This window comes from Nomia melanderi, chromosome 1 (assembly GCF_051020985.1).
Source record: "Nomia melanderi isolate GNS246 chromosome 1, iyNomMela1, whole genome shotgun sequence".
In the NCBI taxonomy this organism is placed as follows: domain Eukaryota; kingdom Metazoa; phylum Arthropoda; class Insecta; order Hymenoptera; family Halictidae; genus Nomia; species Nomia melanderi.
Genome location: NC_134999.1, coordinates 36437619 through 36450496, shown reverse-complemented (window position 1 = coordinate 36450496; position 12878 = coordinate 36437619). Strand labels below are relative to the sequence as shown.

Sequence of the window (12878 nt, the reverse complement as noted above, 5' to 3'; positions counted from 1 at the left end):
TAATGGCACGAAAATGGAGCAGACTTGTAGCCGCGGTGATAAAATTCGATGATAGAAGTAAAGAACAGCCCTCGGTAAGAAAATACTGTCCCGAATGATATATCTATCTTATTTCCTCCCAGCCGAGCATGCTCTCCGCGTGATAATCAGGTTCAGAAGTGCCATTTCTCTCCCGCGTTCCATGCTAAACACGCTCGGCGTGTAATTTCACATTTCCAGGCAAAGAAACGCTCGTCCCTGCAGCTTTGCTCGGCAAATAATCGTAATTGTTTCATAATTCCCGGCGAGGACAAGTCGAAGACAAGTTGCCCCGAGTTCGAGAGCGTCGTTGTTCAAACTCGAACGACGAAATCAGCCGGCGATCCGAAGAATTAATTAGCCAGACGATGTAATCAGGCTCCTGGGCCCGTTTTAACCCGAATCCGAGCGCGTCGGACGGCCAGTGTCGTGTTTCACTCGTCGCTAAGACAAAACGGACGCACCAGAACTAATCTTAGGAGGTACACCAATTAATCTACGAGTATTTCGAACTCCGCTGCTACAACTACTGACGCCTAAATTTAATTCCTCACAATTTTTCGGCTACTGTTTCTCCTCGATCCCTTCTCGTCAAGAGAACCGTCCCTTCCGCGAGTAGCGCGATCGTCGCGAACCAGCGGACCAAATTCAATTACAAGTATCAAAAACGACGCGGCGAAACTTGTTCGAAACAAACGGAACGGGGAGGGGAATAGTTTTTCGCAGCGTGCGGTTCGAGTGCGCGAGAAATTGGAGCGAACGAGCCAGTAAATGGACAAACTGTCCCCGAAACGATTCCCGAATAACTGTTTTCGGTGCAATTTACCCTCCCCCGGCCGGAAATGGCTCGCGTGCGTGCGTGCGCGGACTTTGACGCGTTCGATCATCCCGGCCAAGCTGCGACACGTAATGCGGCCGGTTACGGGAAGAACCGGCTCGTGATTTGTCGCAGTATTTTCGAAAAAAGGGCATTTTTACCGTCGAGCCGCGGAGAATTGTCGGGGGTTGAAGATTTAATGTTTCGCGATGGGTTTTCGGGAAAAACGGGAGGGGACAGGTCCAGGGGGGACCGTTGTTGTCACCGTGCGCACAATTTTTCGTGCAATTTTCTATAAATAGAGACGCTTCGGCCGGCGCGCCGCCGGAAACCGTGCGCGACCGATCGTTCCGACTGAATAAATGAACAACGCCGGACGGGTTAACGTCGGAACGGGGCCGAGCTAAACTCGCGTGGAAATTCGATTTAGTATCGGGCCGCGCGACGCGTTTTCCCCAGTCGGGTTTCCATGTTTGTCTTTATATTTCTTTCACGGTGTCATCTGAAAAATTACGCCGCTCCAACGGTGTGTGTGTGTGTGTGTGTGTGTGTGTAAGGGTATCCCTTGTCGCGAGCTGGGAATCTACCGATCAATTTTTCAGCGGGTCGTCTCGGGACACGCGGCGAAGGGGTTGGCTCGGGACAATGACAGTGCTGATGCCAGCCAGTTCAGAATTATCCCCGGTGAGGTGTTATTAATTAACGGGCTTGTTAAGCCGAGTCGCGCGGGATACAATCGACCACGCACGCTGCCGGCACAATGTCGCGTGCAACCGAGTACACGCGTTCGGTCAAATTATGTTGCGGCGTTTTATCGGAATCGTTCCGGCAAATGGATTTTTCGGCTGTGGAAAAATGTTTCTGTTTTATGACGGTTGCATTCGAATGCGTTGGGATTTTTATCTGCGGTTTCGTTTAGCAATAGGTTTTTCAATGGTTGTTCTATGAAATTAAAATTGATATTGAATTTAGGGAATGTGGCTTTTTGGGAATTCGATGAGATAGTTGAAAAGGGTGTAGAATTTATTCGTGAATGTAGGTCGAAGAAATGCTGAAGATAAGGGAGGAAGAAAGGAGGAGATGCGGTTCTTTTTAGAAATATAGGGTGTCATTTCGAACATAGAAGCGCCCGAATGACGACATTCGGACGAGGGAATGGGACCGCCGTAAACTGTTTCCAAACTGCACCTAATATCTTTAAGACATCTACTGAAAAACATTCTCAACCCAGAAAAATTTCAACATGCTACAGGAAGAGAACCACCCCCGGCTTTTCCCTTGAAATTTAGAATTGCGTTTCGAACGAGCAGTTCCCAACCTGCGCTTGATGGGTCGAAAAACTTTAAAGAAAAAGATCCCCGAGATAAAAGAATCTCAACTTAAACAAGAAACTACCTTTTATCTTCAACATAATTCTCTCCACAAAATCTGAAGTTGCGTTGCAAGGGTGCTCTCTTTATCCTTTTACTTAACAACTCACCACGACAAACGCACAAAGGGAACATTCCAAAAATAAACTAACTTAAGAATAATTCCAAGGAGTAACTACCCCCGGCGTTTTTATTCAAATTAAGGGTTGTATCTAACGTTTCTCACATTCCCAACCCGCAGCCGGCATCCACAAACAAGCACCGTAAAGAAAACACCGGGGAAATAAAAAATCCGGAAATGGTTCGCAGTGGAAACTACCCCCGGCATCCCTATCAAAATTTAGGGTTGCGTTCCGAGCGTTTCGAACGTTTCTAACCTCCGGCAAACGTTCACGTACACAGGCCATAACAGGAAATATTCGGGAAATAAAAGAATCTGAAAATAGTTCGTAGAGAAAACTACCCCCGGCATCCCCATCGAAATTTAGGGTTGCATTTCGAACGTACGAGCTCTCGGTCGGCGATATCCGAGCAGCGCGGCGGCGGGAGGAAGTTACGCGTCGCACAGGTGCGCCGGTGGAGCATAAAGCTGAGAAACACGTAAATCCAGGTGACACGTGTGCACGTGTCCGTGTGCGCGGTGGAAGGAGGGGGAGAACTTGCGAGGCTCATGCACGTCGTGCATTCTCGCGCGAGCGTATGACACGGAAGCTACGGCCACGCTGGGACTAACGAAATTTTCAGGAGTCGCCGAATTAAAATTCAAACGCTTACACATCGCCGCGGCCGGCTCTCGCCGTGGGACCGTGGGAAAAAGAATTCCGAACGAGAGACTAATGTTGCGACGGTAAATTCCGTATCGCTAAATTTTAATCCGCTGCTTGCCGCCGTCGCGTCCTGTCCGTCTTCCGTTCCGCGTTTCCGCCGTCACGGGAACCAGACATCTCTGGAAGCTTCAATTTCGCGAGAATTTTATTCTCCTACCTCGTGTCCGGTTGATTAAACACTAGAAACGCGTCAGTTTCATGTACATCGAATTTTGCCAACGTTATTCTTCGGTTATGTTAAGTTTTGGAAGTTACTTAGATCTGCGAACGAAGATTTATTTTGTTAATGATAGGATGAGGTTTGTAGTGAATGTTTGTCAATCTAGTATTGTTTATTGAGGTGTTTTCTAGCGATTTCCATTAATGTTTCTTGTGTTTCTCGAGCGGAATGTCAGAAATTCGTCGATTTCGAGAGGGATGCTAAGGTATCGAAGTGGTTACGGAATGTAACGGGCTTCCGTTTTAACGGCGACGTTATCGACGCGTAATAAAACCTGCGAAAAGATGATAAAGGATCCACCCACGCGTCCCAGGTTTTACACCGCGAGCTGACGCCGCGCTTAAAGTCGAAAGTGCACGAGCCACTTAGCAACCCGCTTCCTCCGGGGAGCGTGTAGAACGTAGAAGATAAAAAATCCTTGCGCACGAAGTCGTTGTAATATCTCCCCGTTATTTTAGGAGCCTCCGCATTTTTTGGACTTTATTCGAGCGTGCGGTAACATCGTCGAATCGTCTGCTCGAGATACTTGTTTAAACTTGACAACTTCCTTTCTGTAACTTTCCATCGAACGAGAATGGAAATCCAGCTTCGCCCGACTCTGCGCAAGAAATGCAAAGCCTGACTCGTTTCAGAAGCTACGCTATAATTGATTGTACGAAAAAGGAGCATTGCAATTGAGAATGGAGCTTCTTCCGTTGAAAAACGCTGTTCGAGTAAGTACTCGACCAGCCTCCAAAGAAAATCCTCAAATCCATCTCATCGAGCCTTTCCTCGCGAACATTGCGAGGCCGGGTTTGAAACCATAGGATTGACAGCACTCAAAACATCTCCGCTCCTCGGGGAACATAAACAGCCGTTTCACGCGCGCATCGTTTCCCCGGGAAATGCAAGTTCAAGGGGTTGAAGCTCGAGCGGAAACCGCATAAAGCTGCAGAAGTATCGCGGGACTCTCGCGCAAGTATTCAAAAACTCGTCGGCACGAAAAGAGTCGAGTTACACGCGTACGTATTCCGCGGGAAGTGGGACGGTTCCGAATGACATCTCGCTACATTGAAAGGCCGCAATTAAACGCGTCGAAAGGCGAGGCTGGGTGGCTTCAGAAAACGATCCGATGGAAATAAACGACGTTCCGTGGAACCGCGGGGTTGAAAAAGACAGCCGGGCCACCGTTTTCGCGTGAAATGGCCGCGGCGCGTCACGAGCTGTCAAATCTCGCGGGATCTGCCCGCCGACCGCCTATTTATAGGCGGATTCCGGTTGACACGGAGCGCGAGCATCGTCCGCCCGCCGGTTCCCCGCTCCCCGGCCGAGAAAACAGAGAGAGAGGCGGCGGGCTGAGGGCAAAGCTCTCCTCTGTCCGGGCGTACACATAATTACCAAAGTTAATTAGGGCCTCCGAGATGAAAGAGAGTGAGAACGAGAGGCTGGATGTCGAGCGGCCACGTTTAAGGATGTATTAGCGAGCGGAAGGAGGACGGAGCGCCGTTTAACGCGGCCGGGAAACCCCCGAGTCTGCGAAAAATCGCAGGGTTTTCCACCCCTTGCCATCGCCCGCGGTGTGTACTTTAATCCGGCCCGGAAAAATGATGACTTTAAAGGGCGGGGCTTCTTTGATGCCCGGGAACTTGTTGAATGGGATATTACTGGTGGGTGAAAAGTCGATTTCCCTTGATCGATGGAATAGTTTGTGCTCGGGGAAAGTATGTGTGGGACTGTGTGTGTTGTGAATGGTAATGGAGGTGTTTGGTCGTGGGAATATTGTTTTATTCCTGAAGTGTTTGCGAGATTTGAGAATGAGTTTTGGAGCTGTTGATAGATTGGATGATTTGTGGAAAGACTGTTGGTGATGTTGAGGGGTTTCAATTGATTTAGGGATAGTGAAGTTCGTTAGAATGAATTATAGGTATTCAACGTGTACTTCTATTGAGATATTCCAGATATTTGGAATTATTGCTCAGGGGATACAAAGATTCTATTCGTAAACGCGTGAAGTCCACAGGGTGTCGAGCCGGGGGTTCTCAGCGAGCAGCTGAACAATAAACTGTCATCACAATTTACATCGGGATCTACCAATCTCCCGCAACAGCGACAACGAATTCCAACGGCATCCCCTGCAATTAAACGATTTCCCCTCGCTCGGAAAACGCGTCCAGTCCGTTATTATTCTCCTTCTCTCGATTTACAAAAAAAAAAAAAAAAACATACACACGACCGATCGACCGTCGAGTTTGCGAGCAGATTCATTAAGCGATTGATTAAAAAGCCATCGCGTTCGAATTTTTCGGCGAAGCCGGAATTGAATCCGCGGAACGCGGCCGGAATTATTAATGGCCGCGAATTTTCAGATCGAATTACGCGCGCGATACCGGGGGCGAAATTACACGGACAGGCGGAAAGGGAAACGCGCACGGCCGAGTCGTCAAAAAGAGGGTCGGTGGCGGCGCGGCGGAGCGGCGCGGCGGAGGGACGGAAAAACTGAAACCGTCCGTTCGAGCATGGAAATTTCACTTTTACCGGTGGCTTGCAATTTTTTATTCCGAGGTGAACGCGTGTCTGCTCAAAGGACGACTGTTGCATCGCGCAGCTTCGCCCTCCCGCCGCCGCCCCCCGTCGTTTAGCCCCGTCTCCGCCCCTGAATCAGTTCGTCATCCCTCTATTCGCCGACCACTCGAGCGCCGGAGCGCACTCCAGCAATTGGTTTTCCGTGTTCGCGGCACTCCGGCTGTCCTCGAAATCCAAATTTCACGTTTTTTCCCGTGCCGAGCCCCTCCGCGGCCGCTCCGCTCGCGTCATCCGGCAGAACGGAAGTCCCTTTCGCGCGATATCCGTCGGATATCGCGACCCTCCCGTTTCCCCCTTCGCCCAGCGCGATCGGCGATGAAACCGGTCGAAAGAGCGCAGATGGAATTAAAACGTTCCGCGGCTGGTGTGCATCGCGGGGATCAGGGACGAGGCGGCGGGCAGGGGAAAGTCGAAGGAACGGGACGGTGGAAAATGCTCTTCATCGGAATCTGCGACACGTTCCGGTCCGCTTGTTTACCTGCCCGGCGTCGAGCCGGTGCTCGGAGTCGCCGCGCTCGAGCGGGCCGCGCGAGACGCACAAACGGAACTCATCACTGCGGCATCGATCGCTTGTCATCGGCACGAGATTCAACGGAGCTGGCTGGTCCGGTGGATAAAGGAGGAAAAATCACTCGCGAATTCTGTTCCACTTCGGTCGTACACTCGGATCGCACAAGCGCGACGGGTCGCGGGAGATTCGACCACTGGCTCGCGGAGATCGATCGGAGGTTCGATCGGTCGGAGGCGTCGCGACGCGCGTGGTACCGGCGTGGCCGTGCAAGACACACTAAATCCTGGCGGCACGTCCGCGGCCAGCGGCCCCTCTAACAATAAACTTAGGTGAGAGACGAGAGACGAGCACGAGCACGCAGACAGCCGACCGCACGCGTGACAAAGCGGCGAACGGCGGAGTGCGTGCGTGCGTGCGTTCGTGTTCATTCGTGTGTCCGCGCGCTAGCTGGTGCGTGAATCAACGAGCCACTCGTGGGCCACGAGCGACGGCTGTCCCACAGGATCGCGTCTGTGTGGGAGTGTCTGCGGCGAAGCCGTACGCCGATCATCCTCGCTCGTTTATTGGGCATTAAGCGCGGCCGGTGCGCCGCTCGTGAAAACGATCTCCGCTCTTCGATGAGCCACGCGGCTTTTTGCTCGACCCTCGCGCGATGCTGTTCTTCCTTTTCTTTCGGCCCGAGGACCTTGGAAGGCGAAGCCTCTCCGAGCGGAAGGAGTGTCGAACGATGCTGATTCTTTGGTTTTGCGACTTCTGCGGCGCATTGGGATTCTTGGGTTCGGGACGCTGGAAGCAGGCTTCTTGACGGCTGCTTTTGATTTCTGAGCTTTGGAGTTATGGTTGGAGTGATGTAATATTAGTAATGATGTGGTAGTAGCAATGAGATTATAGGCGCAAGAATGAACATGGAAAAGTTGTAGGTACTGAGTAATTTAGGAATGATACGATAGGAATGGAAGAATAGAGTTAATGAAAATTGTGTTAGGAGTGTTAGCGTGCCGAATGATGTAGGATCGAGAAGAGTAACTAGAAAGCGGAAGGATTGAGTATTAACCCGACGTGGAGGAGTGTCAAGCGATGCTGATTCTTTGGTTTCGCGACTTCTGCGACCGATTGGGATTCTTGGGTTCGCAAAGCTGCAAGCAGAATTCTTGACTGCTGCGTTTGATTTCTGAACTTTGTAGTTATGGTTGGAGTGATATAATATTAGTAATGATGTGGTACTAGTAACGAGATTATAGGCGCAAGAATGTGAACATGTAAAAGTTGTAGGTACTGAGTAATTTAGAAAGTATACGATAGGAATAGAAGAATAGAGTTAATGAAAATAGTGTCAGGACAGTTAGCGTGCCAAATGGTGTAGGATCGAAAAGAGTAACTACAAAGCATCGAATAAACAAGAAACTGGAGCACCCTGCAATTATTTTAAACTCCCCGTTCAAAAACAACCAAGCAACAGTTGCCAGGAATTACACAAAAAAAGCGGCGAGGCGTGATTGCAAGCGATACGAATCCACGTCGCTGTAATTAACAATGCGCCGCGTAAAAGAGTTCGTTCGAACAATATAAAGACGGGAAGGGCGTCGATGAAGGTGTTCCCCGAATAACCAAGGGGAAACGGCCGCGCGACTTCGCCGGGGTTGCGCGAGCCGCGGGAATAATTTTGTAAACGAATGCGCCGCAGGAACAACGACCGGCGGGACATTATTTAATAATGTCAGCGTTGTTAAACCCTCTGTCACGTTTGTTAAATGTAATTAAGGCGCGCGGCGCGCGTCTACTTCCCTCGAAAGCACGCGAAACGTCATCCAACGGGAACCATTTTTTCACCCTCCTCGCGCTTTTTGTTCCTGCCCTTTCTCCAGCCCGTTCCGTTTCAGCCCGTCCCTGTTCCTTGTTGTCCCAGGTAACGAGAAACTGCCGCGGAGCTCCGCGAAAATATTGGAGTTGGTAATTGTTGCCGTCGTCGAGGGAGAGGAAAAAAATGGTCGGCGGGTGGTTAAATCGAGCCGGGCATTGATGTACGAGTCATTTGTAGGCCGCTCGAGCGCAAAAGCGAGCGGAATACCACACGCGAACTGTTCCTTCGGATTCCTTTACGCTCCTCGCGCCGCGGCGACGGGAAAATTGGGACGTCCCCGAACTGTCGCACGCTCTCGATCGAGGATTTGGAACGCCGAAGGAACTCGTCCGTTCGCCCGGGATGCGACGGAAATAAAACGTAGCCTGAGAAACCGGCGACGGACACGTAATCCGCGTGCGAAAGTCACGGGCCCGGAGTCGAAACGCGTGACGAACGATCAATTTCTGCCTCGGGCGTGATCGATGATCCCCGGCCGTGCGATTGCTCGAAAACCGCGATCCCGGCGATACGGTCCATCGAGTGCGGTTATTGGCTGATGCGACGCGCTCTGCTGGGAATCGAGTACGATTCGTTTAATGCGAGTTTTATATGTGGTAAATGTAGCTTATGGTAATCGAAAGTCATGATGCGGAGGAAATATAACCAGTAGATAGACGTTTATCTAGTAAGTGTACACGAACTCTTCCAAATCAAAGTTAAACCCCCAAAGTATCTATCTATAACAACAGGAACATCAAATATTCTCAAAATCTACTTCAGAATAATTCGAATCTCCCTCCAAAAACTGGTACATAACTCTGAAACGTTTAGTAACCGAACTAAAGCACTGCACAAAGGATATTTCGATGAACGGAACACAACAACCGAATAAACATTATCTCGCAGCTCCGCGATTCGTCGAAGCCCGAGCGTTAAAAGGATCCCCGCGACACAAAGGCTTAAATCCGAGGCAGGACCGTTCAAAGAAATCCCGGCGCGATTTCCCCGCTCGCGTCGCGAGCGGCGGGCATGTAATTCGCGCGTTTACATTCCCCGCGTGCGATCGGATCACCTGACAGCCGTCCGTGCCCGACGGTCCTCGGGATTCAAGAGCGACAGACGAGCTCGAGCGAAGAAAGGAAACGAAGAAACGGACCGGACACGTGTGCGGAGACGTGTGAACGCGTTTCCGGGGGGTCGGGGTGGAGTTCGCGCGATATTATGCGGAGAAAATATTTACGGCTATCGGGGACTCGCGATCGGGCACGCCTTTATTTCTCGGGATGAATAGGAACGGCGTCCCACCCCCGGCGACCCGTGGGACACGAATTCCTTTCCGCCCGACGACGACGAGAAAGAAGCGACTGAGAAACAAAGAGGACGGAGCGAGGAAGACGGACTCGGTGTATCTGAAAGTAATATCGATAACGCGTGTTTATCGGCGCAGCTTTCGAGCCGGCTGAACCGAGAACAAGCTTCTGTAAAGGATATCCTCGGACGCGGTGCTACATCGTCGCGCGGTTGTCTGGCTTTTTAATATCCGGTGCTTATATTTAGGCGATCAACGTATTGTCGGTGGAGTATGGAGATTAGACTTCGTTGTTCTTGCGGTTTTCTTGCTGTTTCGAGCGAGTGATTGGGGGAGTTGTGGGGATATGGTAATTGGTTTGCGACAGGGTGCGAGGATGTTAACCCTTTGCTCTTGGAAGTCTTTTGTTAGAATGTTCAATGTTTTTTGATTGTTGTAGGCGGCATTCTTTGGGAACTGAATGAGGGTATATGTAAATTAAGGAAGAGGTATTGTTTCAATGTTTCATGATTAATGGATTATTTGAAGCTTAATTGATTGATTTGAAGCGTATCGATTTTATACAGTAAAACTATAAAATTTGATACTTAATATTAAACCTCGTATAATGCATCAATTTGAGAAATATTCAAACAAAATAGCTTTGACCCTCAATTTAAGTGTGATTTCTTGAGTTAGTTTTACAAAATATCCTCTCTATCTCATCAGAAGACATTAAAATATTTCTAATGAAAAACTTCCGAGCGCAAAGGGTTAATATCATGTGTGAGACTTTGTAATTATTGTATGTCAAATGAACCTCTCGAAGATAAAGGGTTAATAAGGTTCAACGTGGATTTTGTGCTGCTGTTTGGGTAATGTAGAAATTTAGGGATTTTCGAGCTTGTCTGTATTGGAGATGTGAATGAAGTTTGAGTTTAGATGGTTGAAGAAAGAAAGCAATGATCGAATAATTGGGTTTCTGATTCGTATAATTTCAGTGACAATTTGTTGTATATTTCTCGGTGTAGATGTATGGGGGTATAACGTTGAGGTGATAGAATAAGAGCGCAAAAACGAAGGCTAGTGAAAGATAAATGAGAACCATGGCCCCATAATGGAATTAGATCGTCATTTTTGTGTGTAAGACCACGCCGGCCGTAACGATCGCCCGTAGATCCTATTAAAATCCCAATTTGCGTGGCTGGGAAATTAACTCGGTCAGGGAATATAAGTTCGCCGAATTAATAATCAGCGGGTCGGAACTCATTACGGGACTATTGAAATTTTCATTGTGGGTCGAAGGAACACGCCGCGGTCCGCGGAAGTTCAATCGACACGGAATTACGTGCAAAAATACTTCGAGACTGTATAAAACCAAAAAAAAAAAAAAAACGAAAAAAGTAAGAGAGAGGGAGAGAGAGAGGGAAAGGCAGAAGAGCAAGAACAAAACGCCGGAAAAGAACAAACGATGAAAAGTGTAGATTTACTTTCGCCGAGGCGGAGGTTAGTTTCGAATTTCTCGAGTGGGCTCTCACGGGGAAATCCGTGAAATCCTTCTTTTCTCTCGTTAACGAGTGGAGGCACAAAAGCGTGCGCGGGATAAAAATTCAATCAAACCGTCCGCTAATAACACGGTCACGCGATACGACTCGAATGTTGGCAGCCGAGCCGTCAAATTAAATTCAATTAATTTCGCCGAAGTTTGTTACGCGGCCGACCTAAAAATTTGCGGTCACGGGGATTCTGTAATTAAGTCGGTCGGCATCCCGGAAAATAATTGGCTGCATAATTGACCGGCCCGTCAGGGATAAGGGGCGGGGGGGGGGACGGTGTATAAATAACTACCGGCTGTCGGCGAACAGACGGTAAATAATTATCGAGCCGGCCAATACGATCTTTCGGAATGATTAGACAAGGACAAAGAGCCCGGCGTTTGGCAATTATCAGCGTTACACGATTAAATACTCGCGGCAGGTGAAAATAATTCGGCGTCGGGATCGATTAATCCCGAGCATATTCCGTCGCGATTATTTAGTCCCCGTTTAACTAGAAACAATACGCGGACTCGCGTGCAATCCGCCAAAACTGTCCACCGTCGAGTTTACCGGGCGTTATTCCGTCGGTCATCCCGTTCGAACTCGACTATTAACTAAACGTAATTATTATGTTTAAACTCAATTACTGGCGCAATATTTTCGGTGACGGCTGGGAACTGTAGGTTCGAGATAATGTTACGCGGAATCCTATTCACTCCGCGTCCGACGCGTTCGTTTCGAATATTATTTATTAGGACACAACGTATCCAATTTACCAAATGACGAAATCCTCGCGAAGATGATAATAACAAGCATTTCAATATTCCCGTCGCAAGACAATATAAACGCATTCCCGGAAAAACATGATGTATAAATCCGCGACGCGCTGTTTCCAAAGTGAAATCGAATCAACTCGCATAAATTTCACGCTCCATAAATCCCGGGGAGCACACAGCTTCTAGACAAAATTGTTCTAGCGATTACACACAGAAATAATTCCGGACGGCGTACGGTGGATGGGTTAATCTTGGCAAATCGTCGAAACAATTGTGAAGCGTCGCTGGGACAAAGCAGCTCGAGAAAATCCGAGGAAGGATGACTCGAGGGCCGATTCATGGAAGCGATGTGGGATCGAAATGAAAAACGAGAGGCCGGTCACGGGGGCGCTATTATGTCCGTGTGCTACGGCACGTCTTGGCCGGGTTCTATTCGCAGCCCTGAGATAATATCACGTGTGCCAAGCCGTGCGTTAATCACGTAATGGTGGGTGGCACTTGAATTCGAGAGAAAGCGACTACAATTCGCAGGTCGCCCCGGTATAATAATGGAGAGAGGCCGGCCAGTGGAACTTCAGCTGTTCGCCCCCTCTTCTCTGCGTTCCTCCTCGGCTTCCTCCGCGTCTATTTATAATCCTATTCTCTTTATAAGCGCGCAAGTGCGAAACGGTCCCGCGTGGCTCGAAATTAGCCTCGTTATCACGATATAATTAGTTGTCCCGCTCGAGCGTTCGGAGGAAGAGAGAGTGGGTCAACGTGAAATTCGGTGGACCTCGGTTGTAATAATATCTCAACGATAACCGGCGATTTATTTTCCGCCCCGCCGGCGTCATTTATCCGGGCCGGCGGAAGTTTACGCGGAATTTCGCAACTTCGAGATCGATGATAATTTCCGGAATCGATGCTGGGGTTACGAGTGACTCGATTGAGATTAATGTTACCGCTTAACGCCACGCCCTTATACGCTGCTTAAATTACCGGGTGTATCGTGGAATAGGGGCTGCGGATTATGCTGGCGATCGGATCGGGTTTTGCACGTCGCTAGGACACTTTGGGTGGTCGAGAAGTTTTTTCGTTTACGTGTGTTGGGAACTGTTTATGAGTTTCA

At 49.2% G+C, this 12878-nt stretch overlaps 1 protein-coding gene across 3 annotated transcripts in view; it reads right to left on the bottom strand.

Moving 5' to 3' along the window:
* Positions 1-12878, bottom strand: part of LOC116423883 (zwei Ig domain protein zig-8) — a 181490-nt gene that overhangs the window by 161205 nt on the left and 7407 nt on the right. For 2 of the 3 annotated variants that reach the window (XM_076367767.1, XM_076367782.1), the window contains exon 1: positions 6293-6624. The exons of the other annotated variant lie outside the window; for it this stretch is intronic. The gene's annotated coding sequence lies outside the window, so the exon portion shown is untranslated. Of the gene's footprint in view, positions 1-6292; positions 6625-12878 lie in introns of those variants that run through there. 3 annotated transcript variants of the gene reach the window in all.